Source organism: Schistocerca piceifrons, chromosome 10 (assembly GCF_021461385.2).
Source record: "Schistocerca piceifrons isolate TAMUIC-IGC-003096 chromosome 10, iqSchPice1.1, whole genome shotgun sequence".
NCBI lineage: Eukaryota > Metazoa > Arthropoda > Insecta > Orthoptera > Acrididae > Schistocerca > Schistocerca piceifrons.
In genome coordinates, this window is record NC_060147.1 from 30,268,836 (window position 1) to 30,295,832 (window position 26,997).

Below are 26,997 nucleotides of genomic sequence, written 5' to 3' on the forward strand. Positions count from 1 at the left end.
TACCTTATAAGTACTTTGAATGCCGTACAGTTCAGGAGAGGGACAAGTAGAAAAAATACTTTTGGATTACTTTTAAGTTTACAGTTCCGTGCACTGAACTCACATGTTGTTGTTGTTGTAGTCTTCAGTCCTGAGACTGGTTTGATGCAACTCTCCATGCGACTCTATCCTGTGCAAGCATCTTCATGTCACAGTACCTGCTACAACCCACATCCTTCTGAATCTGCTTAGTGTATTCATCTCTTGGTCTCCCTCTACGATTTTTACCCTCCACGCTGCCCTCCAATACTAAATTGGTGATCCCTTGATGCCTCAGAACATGCCCTACCAACCGGTCCCTTCTTCTTGTCAAGTTGTGCCACAAACTCCTCTTCTCCCGAATTCTGTTCAATACCTCCTCATTAGTTATGTGATCTACCCCTCTAATCTTCAGCATTCTTCTGTAGCACCACATTTCGAAAGCTTCTATTCTCTTCTTGTCCAAACTATTTATCGTCCATGTTTCACTTCCATACATGGCCACACTCCATACAAATACTTTGAGAAACGACTTCCTGACACTTAAATCTATACTCGATGTTAACAAATTTCTCTTCTTCAGAAACGCTTTCCTTCCTATTGCCAGTCTACATTTTATATTCTCTCTACTTCGACCATCGTGAGTTATTTTGCTCCCCGAACAGCAAAACTCATTTACTACTGTAAGTGTCTTATTTCCTAATCTAATTCCCTCAGCATCACCCGACGTAATTCGACTACATTCCATTATCCTCGTTTTGCTTTTGTTGATGTTCATCTTATATCCTCCTTTCAAGACACTGTCCATTCCGTTCAACTGCTCTTTCAATTCCTTTGTTGTCTCTTACAGAATTACGTCATCGGCGAACCTCAGAGCTTATATTTCTTTTCCATGGATTTTAATACCTACTCCGAATTTTTCTTTTGTTTCCTTTACTGTTTGCTCAATGTACAGATTGAATAATACCGGGGAGAGGCTACAACCCTGTCTCACTCCCTTCCCAACCACTGCTTCACTTTCATGCCCCCTCGACTCTTATAACTGCCATCTGGTTTCTGTACAAATTGTAAATAGCCTTTTGCTCCCTGTGTTTTTCCCCTGCCACCTTTAGAATTTGAAAGAGAGTAAAAAAAATGTTGTGAATAGGGAAGAACGATTAATGGACGTATTATGGACCAAAACAGCAAATAAAGACCTGTAAACATGGCTCCAAAACTAGTTTCCTAGGAGCTATGAGCACTTGATCAGTACCAGAGATACGTTCCACAGTGGTTCTGAAGGTTTGCCTTTTAGAGCCCATGTTTACTGGAAATTTTTTCTGGTTTTTCTGTAGAGTTGTGGTTCACCTGTACAGTGAAATACCGATCTACTAAAGTTTATAGAAGCTGCACATACAGGTCAGTCTACATATATACGTGCGTCCTGTTGGAGTAGACGACCATATTGCATCAGTGAATAAGCTGTCGACTGTCTACTTGTTGCTAGGCTATCGTAAGTCAGGTAATTTCTATTTGTGTAGAATTGTTTCTGCACAAATTTGTATCTACGGCTATCTTTCGTTTTCGTGTAGTATTTGTTTTTATCCTTTCTCGTTTTCCACAATGTCAATAAATTTTCTACATAGTTTTTATATTTAAGATCGTTTGCTCGTAGAGAACATCGTTTGGGTGACTTCTCGCGTGTTTATATATCTCTCACTCTTCCAAAATGTTCATAACATGCCCTTTTCGTATTCTGTGTAGAACTTACGATGTATTTTTGATATATTCTGCCTCGTGGTTTTGGTTTTTCAGATGTAGACAAAAGTTTGATTGCTGTGCCAGTTTCTTGTACGGAAAGAAAAATTAATCATAGACACAAATGATAAAAAATATGTCAATGAAGCACAGCTAACATCACTGACTAACGAAGACTACACTGGAAACATCAAACACCAACTAGAATTAACTGCCCTTCTAGCAGTCAAAATAATTTTAAAGAAAATTCCACAGAAACAGAAATTACAACAGGCTAGCGAAAAATAGACTGTTTACTCACTATTGCAGTATGGACATTTATTCCGACTAGATGTAAGTGTATGTGTAAACTGACCTTCTTGTACAGTTTTTATAAAAGTAAGTAGATCCACTAACTGTAGCACTTGAGATTGGCGCTAGAGTCGAAATAAGCTTGTATTAAGGAAGAATCGCTACGAATTAAACTATTTGCAGCTTGTTTTGAAACATTCACTGCAAAATGTGATATTATAACGTGTTCTACGCTGCGGGCCCGGCCGAAAAAAACGTATTGCACTACATCTATTTTCTTTAAAAAGAAAAAAAACGAACATTTGCGCTCAAACTGTGTTTTAACAAAAAAATTCAAATTACAAATTTGAAACAAGGAGGGAAGTGGTTAGTACAGTGGTATGCAGAAAGTTCACAGACACTTGCGCGTATGCGTGCACGTTCGAGCGTGCTCTTAACCCACAGAGAAGTCGACACCCGAGCATCACAATTTAGATGAGACTAATACAACATGATCTGGTGCACCGATCCCTCCACATTCATTTTTCCGATTTTATTCACATAAACTGGGTACAGCTAATGTCTCGTTGCGAAATGGATCATGTCCAAGCTTTGGTGACTGTACTATTATAGTTCCTTTCTTTTCCAAATATCTCGGAACAATTCGTTAACACGTCAGCCTGAGTCATTACGATCCCAGTTCCTTTGCACTTGGGGGCAACTGAAGCAGCAGATTATGACGTAACAAAGATCAAATATAAACAGTGTCCCAGTGGACACCCAAGAATTTGTCTTGCCTGCTACATTGGGGATAGTTTCGGAGATTGTGACACCACATCAGCAGTAAATCACTCTTGTTATATGTCCGCCGGAGGATTGATCTGACGCTTGGGGTTGTATCTGTGATCTCCCGGGTAGTGCAGACGAAGTTCCGAGACCTGTCCGTAGGGACAGCTATCGGCAAGCGTGCCGCACCTTCACCCACAAACGCCACGCCAGGGGGGAAGAAAGCGACGGACAGGAAGGGGGGGGGGGGAGAGAGACGGGGAAAGGAAGCTGTCCTGCGGGAATATTTGTCAGCGCGAGTCCTCAGATAGGGAAACACGTGCAGGGGCAGGGCCAGTGGCTGCCCAGATAAGATAAGCCGAGCGGGGGCCAGTCGCGTCTCATGTCGTATCCGCTGTCGCGGCCACTTCATCTACGCTGTGGTGTGCGCTCACCAGCGGAGCACACTGCCGTCGCTCATCTGACAAATTTGTGAGACACCGAAATTGCAATTTAACAGTCATAGAAATTGTGTAGCAGCATTTTTGGTTAATGGAGAGGAGCTGGAGGAGGAGGAGGAGGAGGAGGAGGAGGAGGAGGAGGAGGAAGAGTGAGGTAGATGAGGCGGCGGTCACTTTACAGGAGGAGGAAGAGGAGAGAGAGGAAGAGGGATAGGTGGGAAAGAGGAGAATAGTTTCAGGTGAGATGTAAGAGGAGGAAGAGAAGGAGGTAGAGTAAGTGGATGAATAGGAAGAGATTCAGAAAGTGAAGGAAATAGATGAAGAAATAGTTGATGACGAAAGAGTAGTAGATGTATAGGAGGTGGAGGAGGATGAGGAGGAGGAGGAGGATCAATGAAGTAGAAGAGGTGGGGGTCGATGAGGGGTGAGAGGAGGAATGGTAGTAGAGGAAGAGGAATGGATGGAGAAGTAGAGAGAGAACTAATTTCAGGTACAGATGGTGTAGCAGGAGGAAGTGGGGAAGTGGAATAAGTGGAGGAGCAGGAAGAAGAGGAGTAGATGGAGAAGGTAGATGCAATGGAATAGATAAAGAAAGAGGAGGAGTAAATGGGGAATTGTGAGAAAATATAACGCCTATAGCTGTCCTTATGATTTTATTTATGTTGTTGCAACCACTTTCGCCACTTCAATGCGCCATCTTCAGGCTGTAGTTGATGCGGAAGGGATTGACACGATCCCTATGCACTAGAGATGGGCAAAGTCGTTCGTACTTAGGAACTAGTTCACTCTTGATAGCTCTTTTTTGGGAACCGTTCATTTTTACCCGTTCACTGTTCATTGTGCTTGGTATGTGGTTCCTATGAAAAATTGAATATTAGTAGCATAGGTGATTGAAGATGGAAGGCGCCAAAGGGGGGCACTTACCTCCACCCTGGACAGAATTCTCACATACTTGTAATTTTCGTGATTCTGCAAAACATCTCGTTTAGCCAACTGTAGCGTTATGTGGCTGATCGCAGTGAAATAATAGAGCAGTTCTTTAATTTTTATTTCTGCGACAATGATTTTATATCTGGTGGTCTGCCTCATGTATCGTTATATCGAAATGATTTATGCATGTTAGGCTACATTCAAGTATGTCGTGCTGTACTAGTAGCAATGTATATAGTGTAACTCATGTAAGCCCTCCCTCAAACCTGTCATGTTATACCTTCACAGATCCGATGATGGCACCTTTAGTGTGTTGAAACCGGTCATCTAGTAAACAGTGTTTAAGCGATTTTGGCTTTTGAATTATTTATGAAGTAATACAAGGTGGCGCACGAAAAACCGGCCCCGCATACAGACTGCTCGCCTATTACGCACGATTTGTTGACCGCTACAAGCAGAATAGATAAACATGTAATAATTAGGCGCCGGCCAATGTGGCAGAGCGGTTGTAGGCGCTTCAAAAAAATGACTCTGAGCACTGTGGGACTTTACTTCTGAGGTCATCAGTCCCCTAGACTTAGAACTACTTAAACCCAAGGACATCACACACATCCATGCCCGAGGCAGGATTCGAACCTGCGACCGTAGCGGTCACGCGGTTGCAGACTGAAGCGCCTAGAACCTCACGGCCACACTGGCCGGCAGGCGCTTCAGTCCGGAACCGCGCTGCTGCTACGGTCGCAGGTTCGAATCCTGCCTCGGGCATGGATGTGTGTGATGTCCTTGGGTTAGTTAGGTTTAAGTAGTTCTAAGTTCTAGGGGACTGATGACCACACATGTTAACTACCATAGTGTTTAGAGCCATTTTTTGGATAATTAGGCAGTGAAGAAATAACAAATAAGCTAGTGCAAACAACTTCGAAAAAACAGATGACGATTGGTATGCGACAATGAGCAGTCTAGTACTCGGGGCCGATTTTTCGTGCGCCACCCTGTATCACTGAAATAATATTGTAGGAGTTATCATGTTCTCTTTACAAAATGTGACACCATACACTTCGGTTGTAAGTCGGTCTGCCTTCCTTAACAATGAGCATGCTCTTTTACCTTGGATCAAAAAAAGAAGGCAAATGGCCACTCGCGTTTGCCGTGTCGACGTCCTTTGCATGTGTAGTAACAAAAAAGGTCTTGCCTTTTTACAAGTATTTCTTCTGCTGTTTTGTCGAAATAGTGAAGTAAGCTGATACGCCATTTTGTTACCTGAAAAGATGGATGTATTACATACCACGTAATTTTTTTGTAGTTTACGTAATCATAAAATACATTTTAACTATCGATCTTGACGCTGAATAGAATACGAAAAGAACCAGAAGTTCAGATTTCAAAAAAAGGTTTGTAACAGATCTAGAGTGGGCGTGCGAAGTGAACGAAACGAACAACTACAACAACTCGATACTGAACTATGAGCAGTCGGCAGTGGAACGGCGACGAGTGGCCACGCGAAGAAGAACGAGTAGAGCGAGACCGAGACAGATGGGAACGGGACCGAGGCAGGAACGAGACCGGCCGAAGTGCTGTCGCGGGAACGAGAACGATCGTTTCCCGTTCGCGGGAACTATAAGTAGAAAGCCGCGACCGATATGAACTGTGAAAGACCTTTCCTTAGAATTCGTTCATAGATGTTTCCCCATCATGATGCACACTACAAATGTAGTGGTGTGGACATGTTGGGAATGTGGGTCTCATGGCGAGCGTGCAAGGGATAACTCCCTGTAGACGCACATCCTCTGTGCTCTCGGTGGCTCAGATGGATAGAGCGTCTGCCATGTAAGCAGGAGATCCCGGGTTCGAGTCCCGGTCGGGGCAGGCACTTTCAACATGTCCCCAGTGATGTATATCAGCGCCTGTTTGCAGCTATAGTATCGATTTAATATCATGTCACTATAGATGAACTTGAGAATGGACACTGTCCGAAGCTAGGAGTGCAAATAAAATAATTTAACACAAAGCCTGGTGCACGACTGTCGTTTTTCCAAACATGCGCCACAAAAGTCTATGAACAGCGTTTCAAAAACCAGTAATTTCAGAATACAGGACAACTTCAGTAACAATAATGTCGTGTGACTAGGGCCTCCCGTCGGGTGGACCATTTGTCGGGTGCAAGTATTCGATTTGACGCCACGTCGGCAACTTGCGCGTCGATGCGGATAAAATGATGATGATGAGGACAACACCTAGTCCCTGAGCGGAGAAAATCTCCGACGCAGCCGGGAATCGAACCCGGGCTCATAGGATTGACTTTCCGTCGCGCTGACCACTCAGCTACCGGGGGCGGACAACAACTTCAGTAGGACCCACTACAAATTGTTTTGTATTTTTAAATTTAATTTTACTTTAAAAAAAGTAAATTTGTACGATGGAACTTCTGTTGAGAGTATGCCGGTGGCTATGTTAAAAGGGGCATAGTAATACGATGTTTGTCAAAATGTCCTAATTTTTCCGAAGACTGACAATCGATTTTGTCTGATAAATTTCGAAAGGTCCATTTCGGAAACAAAATTTAAAAAAAATTAATATTGGTGAGGAATTAGACATAAATAAGAAGAGTTATTAGCGAAAACGTGACAAATGGGGATTAAGATGTTCTGTACCTCTTGGCTATATTCCAAAGCGCGCAAAACGCACCCACCCACCCACCCACCCACCCACCCCCCCCCCCACCCCCCCCCCCCCCCCCCACATACACACAGAACCGTAGTTCTTCATACACCAAACTGTGGGCACACTGCTTCTACGTGATACGTGAGCAACAGCAGGTGCAGTCAATGAGACATATATCTATGTTTCGAGCGGGCACTGTGCAGAAACGTGGGTAAATGTAAGGATGTGACACAGTGGCAAACAGGGGCAATCGTGTTTGGCCGTATCCATGGCCATACGTCGGATAACTTGCTGAATTTGATGGTGTTTGGCTGCCCTGTTCAACGTGTTTACAGTGGTTTAACACACGTAGCCACGAAACATGACGTTAGAATTGTGCTCGGAAAAACATCGCCATGCGGGATAGCCGTGGGGTCTTCGGCACCTTGCCACGGTTCGCACGGCTCACCCCGTCGGTGGTTAGAGTTCTCTCTCAGGCATGGGTGAGTATGTTGTCCTTAACGTACGTTAGTTAGGTTAAGTAGTACGTAAGCCTAGGGACCGATGACCTCAGCAGTTTGATCCCACAGGAACGTACCACAAATTTCCAAAATTACAAAAATATCCTGACTGAGAGGTAGTGGAGACGCATTGCTTGTCTCGTGAATCACAATCGCTTTCGAAACTGACAGGATTTGCTGCTGGCAATGAATGGAGGTAAATCTCCAAGTGTTAGAGAGAGAAAGTTGCGACGAGAAATCCACGCAATGAGCGTTTGGAATCAGTTAGGCCGGCCGGGGTGGCCGAGCGGTTCTAGGCGCTACAGTCTGGAACCACTTGACTGCTACGGTCGCAGGTTCGAATCCTGCCTCGGGCATGGATGTTTGTGATGTCCTTAGGTCAGTTAAGTTTAAGTATTTCTAAGTTCTAGGGGACTGATGGCCTCAGAAGTCCCATAGTGCTCAGAGCCATTTGGACCATTTTTGGAATCAGCTAGCTTGCACAATGCCATTCTTCACACAGCCACGTAAAAATGAGCGCGGTCAGGGGTATAGAAATCACGCACGTGAACGACAGCTGACTGACGAATAGTAGTGTATTCTGACACATTTTCGCCTATATTCGGATGATGTACGTCGTCAATCGCACTGAACGCCGAGTGAAACATTTCGTCAACGTCAGTTCAACTCAGAGTGATGTTTTGGGGTGTTTTTCTTATCATGAATTGGGTCCACTTCCTGAGGTGACAAATAACATGACATAGAGATTTAACATTCTGAATGATCAGATGTTGCCTTTCAGTCAACGTCTGCATGATGATTGTGCTAGTGATATCTCTATTTTTCAGAGTTCATCGGGCTGCAAAATCACCTATCTTGAACCCCATATAAAATCTGTGTGACATGTTGGAGCAGAGGGTAAAACGCCGACATCAGCATCCCCACAGTTCAGTGGAACTGAGCGATCAAATGCTCAGTGAGTGGCTTAACCATGATGCGACGTACTTGCACAATCTTGTGGACACTCTTTCTAATCCAATCCATGCGGTTATCAAGTCCAGAGGCATAGTTACTCCGTACTAAATGATACTTTTATTCTCTTTCTTTCTTTCTTTCTTTCACAGGTGCCATGTCCCGCACTGCCGCAGGGTCGGCATTGTTAGGAACGGATGTGGCAAGGTTAGTGGAAAGGGGTGGCCAGATGCCCTTCCTGCCGCCACCCCATACCCCCTGGGATGGAATTAGTGTACCCCTGCTGTCTGCGTCTAGTGTAATTCATGGAATAGTGCGAACGTGTTCAGATGTCTGCGAGTCGTGTAACTGAGTCGGAACGTGGGGACCAGCCCGGTATTCATCTAGTGGGATGTGGAAAACCGCCTAAAAACCACATTCAGGCTGGCCGGAGCACCGACCGACGCCGGTAACCCGCCGGGCGGATTCGATCTGGGGCCGGTGCGCCTACCCGAGTCCAGGAAGCAGCGCATTAGCGCTGTCGTCTAACCTAGCGGAGGCTTTTAAATATTTCTCTATGAGTGCGTAATTATTCGCCTAGTGAACTTAGTCGCTATTTCACAGAGTTCACCTTTTATCGCAAATCCACTTTCTGCTGCAGTGGTTAAAACGCTGGAGTCATTTTGGGGAAGGACAGAGTTCGATTTACCATTCAGCGATCATCATATGAAATTATTTTCGGTGTTGTTAAAAAGCTTCATGCCCCTTCGGGATGAGTAGTGTCATCCTTCTTGCAATGGCCTCTGTCGGTCTATAATTACCCAGACGTCAGATTTACATTCAATTCACAAGGATTTCTATAGCAAGGTCTAACAACCCTACCACAAGAAAGGTCAAAATTTAATAATGATTGTGGTGTTGCTCACGCTGCTAAATACTGCATTTTCGGGCAACAACAAAGTTATTATGTGGCAGGTGTCATTAGAGCACAGTTAATAAAATCATTTCGTGTAATAATGAATAAACTAGGCACTCACCTTTTCGTGTTTCCCACACTGATCGCGTTGTAAAATCATGGCTCAATCGTCGAAAATCTAGGTGATGATTCCAAGCTTGGATGCAAAGAGGCCTAGGTTTTATTCTGCTATATTCAAAAGTTTTGTAGATGCGTTTCACAAATCATTCTTGAAGATTAAACCTTTCAAAGTTAGCACAATGGTGATATAAAAAAATAATCAGCACACCAAATTTGAGTTACACTTCATTTTTATTGCTTTTGTTGCAATATCACGTAACAAACAAAACATCACTTCACAATAAAAAACATACTTGAAAACATCTTCCTCACTGTTAAAGTTCACATTTTATAAGCTGACTACAATATGCATCTTTCCAACATGACGTCCAAGACGACCTTCTCAAGGTTCGACACTCTAATAAAATCAACTAACTAATAATCGCTTATGCGCCCAAAAATCAGAGTTATAAGTATGTCAAAGATCATAGTGACAAAAGAAAGAATACACACAAGAATAATATCATTGCAACATAAACATATCGATGTATCAAAGTATCTCTACATTAATGAAAATCAAATCTGAATGTTGTCTCAGAAATATGTCAACAACTTTACAGAAACACAGTAGAATATTGCTGGTATCGAGAGGTTCAGGTGAGCTGCCATAATGGTTATGTAATTCAAGTATCATAACAAAGGGCAGCCCACCTTCCCTAACAAGTGGGACAACAGGCAGAGCGCAGGGGGTGCAGTGGAGAGGTGGAGATGCTGGGGGAGAGAAGGACGCCCCTGGGAGTATTTGTCAGCACGAGTCCGCCACAGATTCCGCACAACGACAGGCAGCCATTTCCTGCGATAAGATAAGCACAACGCGCGCCGCTACACGGGCGTGCGCCGGATACAGCCCCGAACAGCGCGGCAGCCGTAGCCGCATGTGTGTACCTCAGGGGTCTGTGCTGGGACCGCCGCTCCTTATCTCTGGCCGGCGCTCTTCCCTCTGCGGGGAAAACCGGCAGCGGCGATGAGATCGCGGCTGTGGCTGTGTGTTTACTGCAGGTAATTCATCACGGCACGATGCGCGCCGCCAGACAAGAGGGAAATTGCTGCCCGTCTCCACGAGAGTTGCCCAAGTTTCGGGCGATAGCCGCGCCGTGTTCCATCTGCGGCGTGGGATGATGCAGCCGGTGGTGGCCTGGTACAGTGGGTTGGCAGAGGCGGCACTGTTCCTCAGATGCAAGGTGAAAGAGCTAGAGGTACAAGCTACAGTGTATTCATCACAAGTAGGCATGATCGTACGAAATATCTGATTCTCACACAGTCCTGGAAGACATTGTTTCAAATATGACGCATTATGAAATACAGGGTGTCACATTTATCTGCTGGCCAGAGTGGCTGTGCGGTTCTAGGCGCTGCAGTCTGGAACCGAGCAACCGCTACAGTCGCAGGTTTGAATCCTGCCTCGGGCATGGATGTGTGTGATGTCCTTAGGTTAGTTAGGTTTAAGTAGTTCTAAGTTCTAGGGGACTGATAACCACAGATGTTAAGTCCCATAGTGCTCAGAGCTGTGCTAGCAGCAAGAAACATAAATAAAAGTATATGAAAAGCATAACTAACTCATGTAGGGAGGTTATATATAATACATTTGGAACAAACATGGGTGAAAATGAAGCTTTTAGATGGATTTGAAATATATAAACATTCCCACCTAAGTGCAAAAGATTTATCGATCACCTTGCACTAAAAAATAGAATTATTTTGATTACATAACATCTCGTATAAAATGTGAAAATCGACAAATTCCTTTTATATAATAGGAATGTGTGCCACGTTTTTCTCAAATGTATTATATATAATTTCTTTATATTCTGTAATTATATTTTGGATATTGCTTAATATCTGTTTCTTGCTGCTAGCATAACAGCTTTTCATGTGTGTAGTTGTTATTGTTACTGTAAATAGTCAATCCGAGTTTCTATAAGCACATACAATATGTACATTTTTGGACACATCAATGCATCATGTTTCTATAAAAAGTTGTTGAGAGCTGCTGAACCAATACTAAGTAGGTTTCTGTAATATGCTTCGTATACATTACATAAATGTCTAGCCAAGGTCTAAATATTTATAATACCCCTAGATTTATAGATTTCTGAAGATAAAGAACTAATTTGTCATAACCGGTAAAATGAGATAAAACTGTATTTCCAACTGACGATTTAATTTTGTTCTGAAATTACTGCATGTCTTGTAACATTTCTCGTCACGAATAAATAAACAGCTGTACATCTTCTTCGGCTAGCACTGTATATGCTTTCTTCGGTAATCCATTTCCTCTTCTTGAGACATGTTCGAAAACGATCAAGGTGCACCATTGACGTAAACGTGACGTCATTAAAACGTAACACACACAATCGACTTTGACTCTCTCGTGGTAGCACATAGCGCAAGTATCTGGGGCACTATAACACCTTCACTCGCTGAAGCTGACAGAGAACAAATGGAAACACAAGAGAAATGCTCGAGGCTATTCAGTCAGCCGTCCTCAGTTGAGTGTTTCTGTGAGTGCAATACACAACAGGGAAGAGATGCCGTTTCTAATAAAGGACTGATTTTATTGTAAACTATTGCTTATAGGTTTTGAAATACTGTGTTACATGTACCCACGTAGTAAGAACGTAGTGGAATTACTGTATTGTTAATTACGTTCTACATCTACGTACATACTTCGCAGACTACCGTACGGTGCATGGCGGAGGGTGCCACATACCACTAGTAGTGATTCCCACTCCTGTTCCACTCGCAAATAGAGCGACGGAAAAACCCCTATCTAAAAACCTCCGTAGGGGCGGTAATTTCTGTCACCTTATCTTCGTGGTACTTAGGCGAACTGTACGTTAGCGGCAGAAGAATCGATCTGCACTCAGTGTCAAATCTCTGTCTCTAAATTTCTACAATAATGATAATTAATTGAAACCCTCAGCTCCCGACAGGTGCAATTGTGGAGCAAGTATTTCGCCACGTCCATAGAGGAAGTTAATAACCACCTAAAGTTAGTTGCAGGAAAATTAGCTGCTATAGTAATATTCACTGCAAAAACCATTTGGAAATGTCAGCTTTATCCACTTACGAAACACTGGCTTATGAAACATTCGTTCAGGCGATTCTTCAGCATTGAAGACACTTACCAAGATGAATGATTGATAAAGGATGTAGCGAAAATCAAAAGAGCAATGCATATCGTTCTGAGATTACTTAGTAATAGGGAGTGTGTCGTCGGGATGTTCAGCAAATTTCAGTGTCAAACACTACAACAAAGAGAAGGTAAAAATGGTACTTTTGTATTCAGTAGGGTATTGCCACTTTACAAAGGGATTTGAAATGGAATGAGCATGTCAGGTTGGTCATAGGGAAGGAGAATGCTCGAATTAGTATTGTGGGCAGAATTTTGGGAAAATGTAGTTCATCTGTAAAAGAGACAGAGCATATAGAAAGGCTAGTGCTACGCATTCTTGAGTACTGTTCGAGTATGATATACCTCATTGGGGACGGCTGAAAATGTGTGCTCCGGCCGGAACTCGAACCCAGGATCTCCTGCTTACATGGCAGACGCTCCATCCATATGACCCACAGAGGAAGTGTGCAAGGGATAAGTCCCTGCAGACGCCCTGTTCATCACCTGGTTGGGCACCCCAGACACTCGAACAGTACTCAAGAATGCGTAGCACTAGCGTTTCTATATGCTCTGTCTCTTTTACAGATGAACTACATTTTCCCAAAATTCTGCCCACAAAACTAATTCGGGCATTCTCCTTCCCTATGACCAACCTGACATGCTCATTCCATTTCAAATCCCTTTGTAAAGTGGCAATACCCTACTGAATACACAAGTACCATTTTTACCTTCTCTTTGTTGTAGTGTCTGACACTGAAATTTGCTGAACATCGCGACGACACACTCCCTATTACTAAGTAATCTCAGAACGATATGCATTGCTCTTTTGATTTTCGCTAGATCCTTTATCAGTCATTCATCTTGGTAAGCGTCTTCAATGCTGAAGAATCGCCTGAACAAATGTTTCATAAGCCAGTGTTTCGTAAGTGGATAAATCTGACATTTCCAAATGATTTTTGCAGTGAATATTACTATAGCAGCTAATTTTCCTGCAACTAACTTTAGGTGGTTATTAACTTCCTCTACGGACGTGGCGAAATACTTGCTCCACAATTGCTGATACATCCGCCGTCCACGACCATATTCACATTATTGTATGCATGCGCGATACAGACCCTCCATCGTAAGCGAACGAGACCCCATTTGTGTTACAACCTTACGGCAGGGTATTCGTTTTCCATTTCCCCACTATTTCCCATCTTTCTGTTGGGGTTTCTATCTTTCTCCTTGTCGTCCCATTTTCCCATTCATTGTTTTCCATTTTTCCATTCATTGCTTCCCATCTTTCCGTTCATCAATTTTTCCGTTCACATTTTTCCACTCACCATTCACATTTCCCCGTATATCATTCCATCTCTCTCTTGATTATTCTCTCTCTCTTGATTATTCTCTCTCTCTTCGTTATTCTTCCTCTCTCTTCGTTATTCCACCTCCCTCTCTTCGTTATTCCACCTCCCTCTCTTCGTTATTCCACCTCCCTCTCTTCGTTATTCCACCTCCCTCTCTTCGTTATTCCACCTCCCTCTTCATTGCTCCACCTTTCTGCTCCGTCGTTCCACCTTTCTGCTCCGTCGTTCCACCTTTGCGCTCCGTCGTTCCACCTTTGCGCTCCGTCGTTCCACCTTTCACCTTTCCATTTTGCATCCCACCTTTTTCTTAATCTTTCTGTTTCCAAATATTTATTTCCGTTTCGATATAAATTTTTTGTATCTATTTCCATCTTTCTGTTCATATTTCCGTCTCTCTCTCTCTCTCTCTCTCTCGTAGTTTGTGTGTGTGTGTGTGTGTGTGTGTGTGTGTGTGTGTGTGTGTGGAGAGAGAGAGAGAGAGAGAGAGAGAGAGAGAGAGAGAGAGAGAGAGAGAGATTTTGCTGTATTGTGTTCCTCGAACAGTAGTGGGCAGCTCTCCCTACAGATTTCCGCAAGTTGGCTTTCCGTCGTGCACTTGGCCAATCACTCAATTTATCAGTCCATCTCCTCCTCCCCTCCCCCCCCCCCACCCCCACCCCGGCTCATATGTCTGCACAATCACTCTGCGCCCCTGCCGCTGCGCCGCAAACGCCCGTCTCTGCGATTCCCCAGTGGGCGGCGGCGGTGAGAAGAGTAGAGTTCCCCGTATTACGGCCGCGGGCCGATATTTATGACTGAGGGCCAATTCAGGGAAAGTAAGCGATACGTCATGGCGGCTATTAGGCGCGAGGACGGCTGTAGTGTTGTGGGAGGGAGAGACGGACAACTGATAGCGGCCGGCGACACCCACCCACCCGCCTCTGCTGATGGGGTCAGCCACGGGGGCCGATGACGTCACTACTCTCCACTGTGCGGGCGGGCGTCCTTCTAGGAACACGCGTGTCGAGAGCCGAGCTAGCGTAATGGTTGTCGTAGCCGTCGATACGATAGTGTCACTGTCCACTGACGCTAACATCCTGCGATGTCATCTATGCATATTGCAGCACTGCGACTGCAAAGCAGATGGTACTTCTGCTACAACCCGTCATGCCTCGATTACACATTTATTACACTCTCCGGCTATATAAATAAAATCGAAAAAAAAAGTTCTTTGATTATTACGTGTTCGGGGGGGAGGGGGGGGGGTTAGCCACATAGATAGCGGGTGACTATATCTACACTCTGCAGTTCACATTGTGGTGTGTGACGGAGGGTATGTCGTGTACCCCAGTCTCTTTTCCCCTTTCCTTGTTCCAATCACGGGTAGTGCCCGGCAAGAACCATTGTTGGTAGACCTCCGTGTAGTCTCCAATCTCTCCAATTTTACGTCCATGGTCTTTTCGCGATATATAAAGTAATAAATTGGTTGACTCTTTTAGGAACACAACGCTCTCGACATGTGTATTATCAAATCGCTAACCCGAGGTAAGGTCCTTGCTCCAGGTTGCCTGTTTAATGCCTTCCAGGGACAACCACAATTTTCTCTTCAATATGTAAGTAGGCTGTTTAGTTTTTTATGTTGTTAACGCCAGGTAGCGCTCTATATGAAAATCACAGACTGTGCTGTGTGCAGTCTGTGGCTGGTTTGCATTGTTGGAATCTGCTATTGTAGTGTTGGGCAGTTGGATGTTAACAGCGCGTAGCGTTGCGCAGTTGGAGGTGAGCCGCCAGCAGTGGTGGATGTGGGGAGAGAGATGGCGGAGTTTTGGGAGCGGATGATCTGGATGTGTGTCCATCAGAGACAGTACATTTGTAAGACTGGGTAAGACTGGATGTCATGAACTGATATATATATATCATTACTTTTGAACACTATAAAGGTAAATACATTGTTTGTTCTCTATCAAAATCTTTCATTTGCTAACTATGCCTGTCAGTAGTTAGTGCCTTCCGTAGTTTGAATCTTTTATTTAGCTGGCAGTAGTGGCGCTCGCTGTATTGCAGTAATTCGAGTAATGAAGATTTTTGTGAGGTAAGTGATTCATGAAAGGTATAGGTTATTGTTAGTCAGGGCCATTCTTTTGTAGGGATTTTTGAATGATTGCGTTCCGCTAAAAATATTGTTTGTCAGTTTAGTGTTGATCAGAATAAGTAAAGAGAGAAATGTCTGAGTACGTTCAGTTCTGCTCAGCTGTTTAAAAATCAAATAACGTAAGACGTCATTCATAAATTTTTCCAAGGGGGCGTTTCAAGTATTTCGTGTGATTTCGGACCAAATTTAAAATGCTGTCATAATCTGTCAATTATAAGGGATAATTCTCGGAAATGTTCGCAGCTCGTGGTCTTGCGGTAGCGTTCTCGTTTCTCGCGCACGGGGTCCCGGGTTCGATTCCCTGCGGCGTCAGGGATTTTCCCTGCTTGTAGATGACTGGGCGTTGTTTTGTCGTCTTCATCATCATCATCATCATCATCATCATAGGAAACGTTAACGAGAGCCCCGGACATTTGCACAAGCCCCGCCCATTTACCCCACGCCACACCAACCAAGAGCGCATCAATATGATCTTTGGTAGTCCTAGTCGCTGTCGTGTTTTTGTTCGTCGTTTTTTGTTTTACCGCGGTTGTTCATACTAGCAGTGTTGTGCTGTTAGTACTTCTTAACATTTTGTGTAATACTGTCAAAATTAAACATTGATATGCACTCTCAATAAAGTTATCATACACAAGGTACCTAATCTTAACTGTTGTGGCCAACCGCCGTCAAAACTGATATCTAACAGACAAAGTACGATAAGATGTGTTGGAATGACACTGACGAAATTATGTACATTACGTTTAACAATAGGCAGCTCTAAAGCTCTCAAACACTGAAGAACAACTCAAAGTAATCTCGTGTCTGCTATAAGCAAGCAGTCATAAGAGTTCACAAGTAAAAATTCACCCATTACACAGGCAAATATTAATGAAGAATGTCACTGTATAAATATCTGACTGTTTGCATTACGCATTTCTACATTATCCCACTCTTATATTCTTTAGTCTTAATGAGGTAATCAGAAACAAACCAAGACATCGACTTTGCCTTGTTTATGCACAACACTGGCTTTAGACAATCGAGATAATGGACAGCATCCTTGGCGATACTACCAATTAATATTTCCCAACAGAATTTCTTACACTACGCGAGGTCACGGAAATTTGCACTCACTGCAGTGAACAAATATCAGAATTTTTGTTATAGTGCAGATGAAAGCTCATGAAATAAAAAAGACAGTGTGGATACCATTTTTATTTCTCATTCTTATTGATGATTTTTCAACTCGCATACTCAATGAACATATTTCTAATTCTTTTCACAATCGTACCGGAAAAACTGTATTTCGTACTAACTACTGATTTTTCTCCCTTGATATGACTGGCATATCTGTGATACGAACAATTTTGATGTTGTAACATGTGGAACACCATGGGCGGAGCTTAGGATATGGATTGGTGTGGAGGGGGGTGATTGGGCGGGACTTGTGCACCGTCCGGGGCTGTCGCTAACGTTACGTCATCATCATCCATGCCCATTACGGTCGGAGGAAGGCAACGGCAAACCACCTCCTCTACGACCTTGCCTAGTCGGCGTTGCGGGTCTCCCGCAATGTTCCCTACGCTCCTCGGAGTATGGGACCTCATTCACTCTCGGAAATAACGTCGAGGGATTGTCATTTGAGTTCCAGAAGCATCTCCGTAATACTTAAGTGTTGTTCTAACCTACCGGTAACAAGTGTAGCAGCCCGTCTCAGAACTGCTTCGATGTCTTCCTGGTACCGATCCCGAACACTCGAGCAATACTCAAGAATAGGTCGCACCCGCGTGCTATATGCGGTCTCCTTTACACGTGAAACAAGCTTTCCCAAAATTGTCCCAGTAAATCAAAGTGGGCCATTCGCGTTCCCTACCACAGTTCTCTCACATACTCGTCCCTTGTCATATCGTTTTCCAACGTTACGCTCAGATTTTTAAACGTACCGATCCCGAACACTCGAGCAGTACTCAAGAATAGGTCGCACCCGCGCGGTATATGCGGTCTCCTTTACACGTGAAACAAGCTTTCCCAAAATTGTCCCAATAAATCAAAGTGGGCCATTCCCATTCCCTACCACAGTTCTCTCACAAACTCGTCCCTTGTCATATCGTTTTCCAACGTTACACTCAGATATTTAAACGTACCGATCCCGAACACTCGAGCAGTACTCAAGAATAGATCGCACCCGCGCGCTATATGCGGTCTCCTTTACACGTGAAACAAGCTTTCCCAAAATTGTCCCAATAAATCAAAGTGGGCCATTCGCGTTCCCTACCACAGTTCTCTCACATACTCGTCCCTTGTCATATCGTTTTCCAACGTTACGCTCAGATATTTAAACGACTTGACTCTGTGAAGCACTACGCTAGTAAAACTGTAACCGAACGTCATAGGTTCCTTCTTGTTACTCACCCGCATTAACATACGTTTCTCCACATTTAGAGATGGATGCTACTCATCACACCAACCTGAAATTTTGTCTCAGTCGTCTTGTATCTTCCTGCAGTCACTCAACTTAGACACCTTACCGTATTCCACGGCACCATCAGCAAACAACCACAGACTTTAACTTTTTCATACTAAGTTTAGGTGGGCGTGGCATTCGCGAAAATTCATTCCTAGTCCACGGTAGTGTTCTCTGGTGGTGTCAATATCTACTAAATACCTAGGTATTACAATTACGAACAACTTAAATTGGAAGGAACATGAAAATGTTGTGGGAAAGGTTAACCAAAGACTGCGTTTTAATTGCAGGACACTTAGAAAATGTAACAGATCTATTAAGGAGACTGCCTACATTACGCTTGTCCGTCCTCTTTTAGAATACTGCTGCGCGGTGTGAGATCCTTACCAGATAGGACTGACGGAGTACACTGAAAAAGTTCAAAGAAAGGCAGCGCGTTTTGTATTATCGCGAAATATTGGAGAGAGTGTTACAGAAATGATACAGGATGTGGTGTGGAAATCATTAAAAGAAAGGCGATTTTCGCTCCGACGGAAGCTTCTCACGAATTCCAATCACCAACTTTCTCCTCCGAATGTGAAAATATTTTGTTGACACCGACCTACATAGGGAGAAACGATAATCACAATAAGATAATTGAAAGTAGAGCTCGTACGGAAAGATATAGATGTTCGTTCTTTCCTCGCGCTATACGAAATTGGAATAATAGAGAATTGTGAAGGTGGTTCGATGAACCCTCTGCCAGGCACTTAAATGTGATTTGCAGAGGATCCGTGTAGATGAGACGTAGATGTAGGTTGCTGCTTACCTTGTGCACCAAATCATGTGTGTTAAAAGTTGGACACAGTCAGACAAGTACTACAGTTACAAACCATGTAAGTCACTACGCGCGAATACCAACATTATGTTCATTTTCTGTATGCGAGAAAGAGTGCACTAAAGGCACTTCTAAAAACTTTACACGTAATTTCGAAACCTCGCTAAACCTTTTCTCGCTTGTAGCTTAACGTTAAATAGCAACACATTCAAAATCATTTATAAAATAATCTCATTGCAGTTTGATTGTAAGGGGAGATTGTATACTCTATGTTGCCATTTTTAAATCATCAGTCTTGGAAAGTTTTTAAGACACCAACTTCCAACTTTCTGTTATTAATGAATGTGCTTCTGTAGCGATACTGAACCAGAATTCTTGCAAAAAATGGTATTTCGAGGCTTGTTGAAATACTTTACGCTGACTTAACTTTTCTCGCAGAATTTTGTACCTACATGAATATAAAAACTGAAGAACATAGAACATTTTTATTTTTCTGGTTCCGTATGTATTGAATCGTACGACTGGCATGCTGATGAAATTTCGTGATTCTACATTCCGTACTTTCCGACAGTAGATCATTTTTAGCGAAAAGAATAGTTCTGCGATAGTGACGTTAAAAGTTCTTCTTTTAATATCAAACTTTTATACAAACTTCTTTCACGCATTAAAATCGTTCTGGCCGATTATCTGTGGCCTCTTCAGTGTCACAGTCGTCAAATGCCCTCGTCTTTCTCTTTCTTGCTTCTTGTGTCATTTGCTAAGCAGCAAATTCTGCTTATCTTACGCGAAGCGACAGCCAGTTCTGGCAAATGGCGAGATGCGTTCTGCCCATACCTTCTCCCGAGCTTTCAGCCTTTTTCAGTCCTCACCATTAAAAGATGTTACAGCATGAGATGTGGTGGATGTGCGTTCACCGCGATGTCGCCAAACACGGATGCGACCGTCACGATGCTGTAAACAGAACCTGGATTCATCCAAAAAAAATGACGTCTTGTCATTCGTGCACCCAGGTTTGTCGTTGAGTACACCATCGCAGGCGCTCCTGCCTGTGATGCAGCGAACATTTTCCGTATCCATGAAGTCCCGTACAGGACCTGGCACAAAGTAACAATGCGGACGCGATCGAACCGCGGTATTGACCGTCTTGGCGATGTTGAACTACAGACGACACGAGCCGTGTACCTCCTTCCTGGTGGAGTGACTGGAACTGATCAGATGTTGGACCACCGGCCGGGGTGGCCGAGTGGTTCTCGGCGCTACAGTCTGGAACCGCGTGACCGCTACGGTCGCAGGTTCGAATCCTGCCTCGGGCATGGATGTGTGTGATGTCCTTAGTTAGGTTTAAGTAGTTCTAAGTTCTAGGGGACTGATGACCTCAGAAATTAAGTCCCATAGTGCTCAGAGCCATTTGAAGTTTGTAAATGTAACACTGCAAACAAACAAGTCTGATGGCGGTACTGTCTTTAAAGAAATGTATTATGACTGTGGCCCCCCATAATGAAAAAATTGTTAAATGCAGTGTGTGTGTGTTTTTCATGAGCAATAGAAAGGGCGGAAGTGATGTTTATGTTGATCTGTATTCCAATTTTCTGTGCAGGTTCCGGAACTCTCGGATCCGAGGTGAGGCAAAACTTTTTTTTATGTCTGTATTTTGACATACACTGTCCCAATAAAGTATCGGGAGTTCATTGGTGTGGTCTATACTCACAAAACTTGTCTGATACTCCGTGTGCGGCGCTACGCATCACCAGATCAGCGTTGCAAGTCCCCCAGCGTCGCAGTCTCCATCAAGGTGGAGAGGTCAAGGCGGGCCGCTACGCAAGGCGCACGGCCCCGCCTCCCTGCAGAATTTCCCTCGAAAACTCAATGTTCCGCATACCTCGCCTCCTCCCTCCCTCCATCCCTGCAATTTTCTCGGCACGGGCGCTCTCGTGCGCTGTCCTCTCTCTCCGGTGGGATCTTGAGCGGCAGTGGCGGCAATTAGAAAAGAAGCAAACGATACACAATTATTAAATTCCGCGCGTGCCTCCGTGTTTAGTGGACGCCGGCCGGCCGGGCTGTCCTAATGGTTCCTGGCAGGGCCGGCCGCTGCTCGTGCAGCGCGCCCTAAGGGCCTGCGTTGCGATGTGCGACCCACGCCGGAGAGGTCTTCCCTGGCCTGTGTAAGTGAGGGGGGCGGAGGGGGGGAGGGGGTGAGACTATCCCCCACCCCGCCCCCTCCTAGTAACAGAGGCATGTCTTAATTGCTCGCTCATTCTGCCGGAGAGCTACAGCAGCTCGCTGTGGACCCTGGCGAGGTACGCCTGGCCCCTACCGTAGCGCCCCGTAGGACAGCCTCTAACGTGCCGACAAGTGGAGATGCCGCATTAAGACGCGCGCCTCCTCAAATTGTGCTCCGGGCGAGGCGTGGCTGTATCTTCAGCAGCACCAGCTGAAGCACATCACTAGATGGCGTTACAACCCTTAGCTGACCACCGTCCATTTCAGAACCACGACACCCCGCTCTGTACGTAAACAGCTCTATCAAACAGCAGTCTGAAATACCGCGGTAATTGACCAGAAGTTTAGAATTGGTGAGAGATCTGGAGAAAGTGCTGGTCAGGGCAGCAGTCGAACATTTTCCGTATCCATGGAGTCCCGTACAGGACTGCAACAAGCGGTAATGCATTATCCTGCTGAAATGTAGGGTTTCGCAGGGATCGAATGAAGGGTAGAGCCACGGGTCGTAACACATCTGAAATGTAACGTCCACTGTTCAAGGTGCCGTCATTGCGAACAAGAGGTGACAGAGACGTGTAACCAGTGGCACCCCATACCATCACGCCGGGTGATACGCCAGAATGGCGATGACGAATACACGCTTCCAATGTGCGTTCACCGCGATGTCGCCAAACACGCATGCGACCGTCACGATGCTGTAAACAGAACCTGGATTCATCTAAAAAAATGACGTCATTCGTGCACCCAGGTTTGTCGTTGAGTACACCATCGCAGGCGCTCCTGCCTGTGATGCAGCGTCATAACCACAGCCACGGTCTCCGAGCTGATAGTCCGTGCTGCTCCAAACGTCGCTCTGAAAAGCTTATCATTTGCACATCAAAGCATGTTCTTCCTGTCGAATAAATTTCGCCTATGTAGCACGTCATCTTCGTGGTGTAGCGATTTTAATGGCTAGTAGTGTATTATTTACAAAGTATGTGGAATTTTATTAACACTGAAATTACTCACCAGCCGATGACCCCTGTCCATGATGGACCAACAGAGAGATTATAATTGCTTAGGCTTCCGCGGCCAGAGTCAGTCGACATAAACTTTTATGTCGCCCAACAGAGATATTCTTCAAAGAGGCGGACCAGGTGACGGCGCCAGACTTGTGGACCGGGCTGTGCAGGCAGAGTTTCGGGGCCCGCGCAGCTCGGCGCGGACAATACTCGGCGGCCGTCTCCCATGTTTTCGGCCGCCGGCGTGGCGTCTCCGCGCCCTTATGGCCGGCAGCGGGCGCCCGTGTCGCGCCCTTATCCAGCGGGCGCATCAAAACACCGCCTCCCGCCCTCCCTCCCTCCCTCCCTCCCTCCCAGGAGGAAAAGAACGGCCTGCCTTCCGGCCACTATCTGCTGCGCCGTGTTCCTCCCTGAGGACGCCGCCGATGGACTTCCGGGTCCGGCGCGGGGTTATCGCCCAGCTGCGCGCCGCCCTCTCCTTCCAGCAGCTCCAGCGGCTCCTCCATGAGCGGGAGAGAGAGAGGGGGGGGGGGCAGAGAGAGAGAGAGAGAGAAAGAGGCGCATAAAAGCGACCGGCCCCCGCCGTAAGGAGTCGCGGAGCCTATTTCTGGCCGCAGGCAGATGCCGGCAGTTCCAGTCGAACCGGCAGACGTCACGTCAGCCCCCAGCCTGGAACGGACTCCTCCGCCCACTGACAAGGTCGCTCAAGCACACACAGACGTCGGCCTGAGCTGCGTCCAGGAATGCCCTCAGACACGTACTGCAGCGGCCCCCAGAGTGTCAAAATACTATTGCACAATATACACTACTGGCCATTAAAATTGCTACACCACGGTGCTACAGACGCGAAATTTAACCGACAGGAAGAAGATGCTGTGATATGCAAAAAACTTTTCATTCACACAAGGTTGGCGCCGGTGGCGGCACGTACAACGTGCTGACATGAGTAAAGTTTCCAACCGATTTATCATACACAAACAGCAGTTCACCGGCGTTGCCTGGTGAAACGTTGTTGTGATGCCTCGTGTAAGGAGGAGAAATGCGTACCATAACGTTTCCGACTTTGATAAAGGTCGGATTGTAGCCTATGGCGATTGCGGTTTATCGTATCGCGATATTGCTGCTCGCGTTGGTCGAGATCCAATGACTGTTAGCAGAATATGGAATCTGTGGGTTCAGGAGGGTAATACGGAACGCCGTGCTGGATCCCAACGGCCTCGTATCACTAGCAGTCGAGACGACAGGCATCTTATCCGCATGGCTGTAACGGATCGTGCAGCCACGTCTCGATCTCTGAGTCAACAGATGGGGAAGTTTGCAAGACAACAACCATCTGCACGAACAGTTCGACGACGTTTGCAGCACCACGGAGTATCAGCTCGGAGACCGTGGCTGCGGTTACCCTTGACGCTGCATCACAGACAGGAGCGCCTGCGATGGTGTACTCAACGACGAACCTGGGTGCACGAATGGCAAAACGTCATTTTTTCTGATGAATCCAGGTTCTGTTTACAGCATCACGATGGTCGCATCCGCGTTTGGCGACATCGCGGTGAACGTACATTCGGAGCGTGTATTCGTTATCGCCATACTGGCTTATCGTCAGGCGTGATGGTATGGGGTGCCATTGGTTACACGTCTCGGTCACCTTTTGTTCGCATTGACGGCACTTTGAACAGTGGACGTTACATTTCGGGTGTGTTACGATGCGTAGTTCTACCCTTCATTCGATGGCTGCGAAACCCTACACCTCAGCAGGATAATGCACGACCGCATGTTACAGGTCCTGTACGGGCCATTCTGGATACAGAAAATGTTCGACTGCTGCCCTGGCCAGCACATTCTCCAGATCTCTCACCAATTGAAAACGTCTGGTCAATGGCGGCCAGCAACTGGCTCGTGACAATACACCAGTCACTACTCTTGATGAACTGTGGTATCGTGTTGAAGCTGCATGGGCAGCTGTACCTGCACACACCATCCAAGTTCCGACTCAGTCGTATCAAGGCCGTTACTACGGCCAGAGGCGGTTGTTCCGGGTACTGATTTCTCAGGATCTATGCATCCCAATTGCGTGAAAAGGTAATCACATGTCATTTCTAGTATAATATATTTCTCCAATCTGCATTCCTTCTTGCTGTAGCAATTTTAATGGCCAGTACTGTAGATTTCATGTATCAGTGGTCCTTCTTAAATTTTATTGGCAGATTTAGATTTCAGCTAGAAATTAGCCATTCTCAATGCATTGTAATTTTTGATCAGTGCATGTAATGGCTGTTAGTTGGGCTTCATCCACAGTTCAAAAATGGTTCAAATGGCTCTGAACACTATGGAACTTCTGAGGTCATCAGTCCCCTAGACCTTAGAACTACTTAAACCTAACTAACCTAAAGACATCACACACATCCATGCCCGAAGCAGGATTCGAACCTGCGACCGGAGTGGTGACGCGGTTCCAGACTGTAGCCCCTAGAACCGCTCTGCCACCCCTGCCGGCCCATCCACAGTTCATGGCTCTTGGTCGGGCTTCATCCACAGTTCATTGAATTCAATGAACTGTGGATGAAGCCCGAGCAAGAGCCATTACACGCATTGGTCAAAAATGATAGTGCAGTGAGAATGGCTAGGTTCTAACTGAAATCTAGATCTGCCAATAAAATTTAAAAAGGACGACTGATAGCTGAAATCCATTATTTACAAGTCAATATAACGGTTGCTGCGTGCAGCAGTCTTCTGAATGGAAGGTAACCCGACGAAGTTATACCTTATCCTGAAAGCAACCACTTTCGGCATCTCACTTTTGCCATCTTCAGGCACCATACGCTTTTATCCAAATAAACGAACTTGTATATGCTGTCACGTCTTCGTATGAAGCAGTTTGGTAACGATTGGAGTACACGATATGCAGTGATTTTTGGCGCTATACGAGAAGTTCTTTTATTTGGATAAAAGCGTATGGGTCCTGAAGATCACAAAATGAAATTCCGAAACTAGTTGCTTTCAGAATAAAATAAAAAGTGTACGGCTGTTGGTGAAATCTTATTGATATCGAAAGTCTTTGAACAATGGTCACGCGACTAATCGTACTGCCACCCCAACATTTACTCAGTAGCTAAGCTTAGTCGCATACCTACAGCGGTTGGCCGTACACACTGTAAGACGAAAACAATGACACTCTACGATGAAATTATGCGAATGGGATGGAATTCGGTAGATCTGATTTGGAATACGCACAGACGAGAAAAAATATGACAATTAGATGATGTACTCAAGAGAAAGAGATTCACAAGTTGAGCAAGCCAACAACACGTTGGTCTACATCTAGCTCTTAGCCAAGGAGTTATTCGGCTTTGCATTGACTTATAGAGTTACTGCATCACATTTCTGTCCCATTCGGATAGTTCTTCCGTGGTGTATAGATCTTTTAGTGTAGCCGGCCGCTGTGGCCGAGTGGTTCTAGGCGCTTCAGTCCAGAACCGCGCGAGTGCTACGGTCGCAGGTTCGAATCCTGCCTCGGGCAAGGATGTGTGTGATGTCCTTAGGTTACCTCGGTTTAAATAGGGAACTGATGACCTCAGATGTTCTCCCATAGTGCTTAGAGCCATTTGAACCATTTTTTAGTGTACAAGGGTTGCCCAGAAAGTAATGCACCGCATTTTTTCTTCAAAAATTTTTTTATTGAACATAATGAGAACTTCACACACGAATGGCTGGTGTTTTATCTACACAGCCTGTTTTTCGACGTAATATCCATCCCGTTCTACGGTCTTCCTCCAGCACGAAACAAGGGTGTGTGTGCACAGTCGGTACGAATCCTTGTCCTATTGGCGAAGCCAGTGCTTCACTGTATGAATCACTTCCTCATCGTTCTCAAAATGTCTCCCACTAATGACAACATCAGCTCGCTGCAACGTGTCAGGTGTGACAGCCGTGGATGGTCTCCCCGACCGCTGCAAATTATGGAGCTCCGCCGAACCGCCTTCTGAAGACCTCACCCTCCGTGACCAGCGACTAGCTGTACTTCTGTCGACAGCAGATGCTCCACAGACTCGGCACGAGCGTTTGTGAATATACCCCACAGTTTCTTTCTCAGCAGTGAGAAATTCAATGACGGCACGTTGCTTGTAACGTACATCACCTACAGACGGCATTTTGAAACTGTCCTGCAGCTACGCTATCTGTCGGATGTGACGGGAAACTTGGTACGCTCACACAGGAGACTTCAAAAAATACACACGTAACGTTTCGCGTTCGTAGCATTGTTTTTGGCTGAGAAACCCTCGCAAAGGTATTCTTGGATTAGTGAAAGATAATATTTCTGCGAATATTTCACAATTCGCCTAGATGGATTCTCTTAATTAATTTTAATTTATTACCGAATATAAGATAGATGCTGCCACGCCTTGAGGTTAGCAGAGTACTCCGCCGAAGGCGGTGTGAATTGGAAGAAAGGGTATATGCTGGCTTTGAAACACTGACCGATTTCATGTAGCATGTGATACTAACTCGTAATATTCAGTTCCTCACTCACTACTTCGGAAAATGAGATGCTATGAAAAACATGACAATCG

The 26,997-nt window shown here is 45.2% G+C and overlaps 1 non-coding gene across 1 annotated transcript; it reads left to right on the top strand.

The window, feature by feature from the left end:
- The first annotated feature begins 5,972 nt into the window (after positions 1-5,972).
- Trnat-ugu lies at positions 5,973-6,047 on the top strand. The gene has a single exon. It is a non-coding gene; the product is annotated as a tRNA-Thr (tRNA).
- Positions 6,048-26,997: the final 20,950 nt, after the last annotated feature.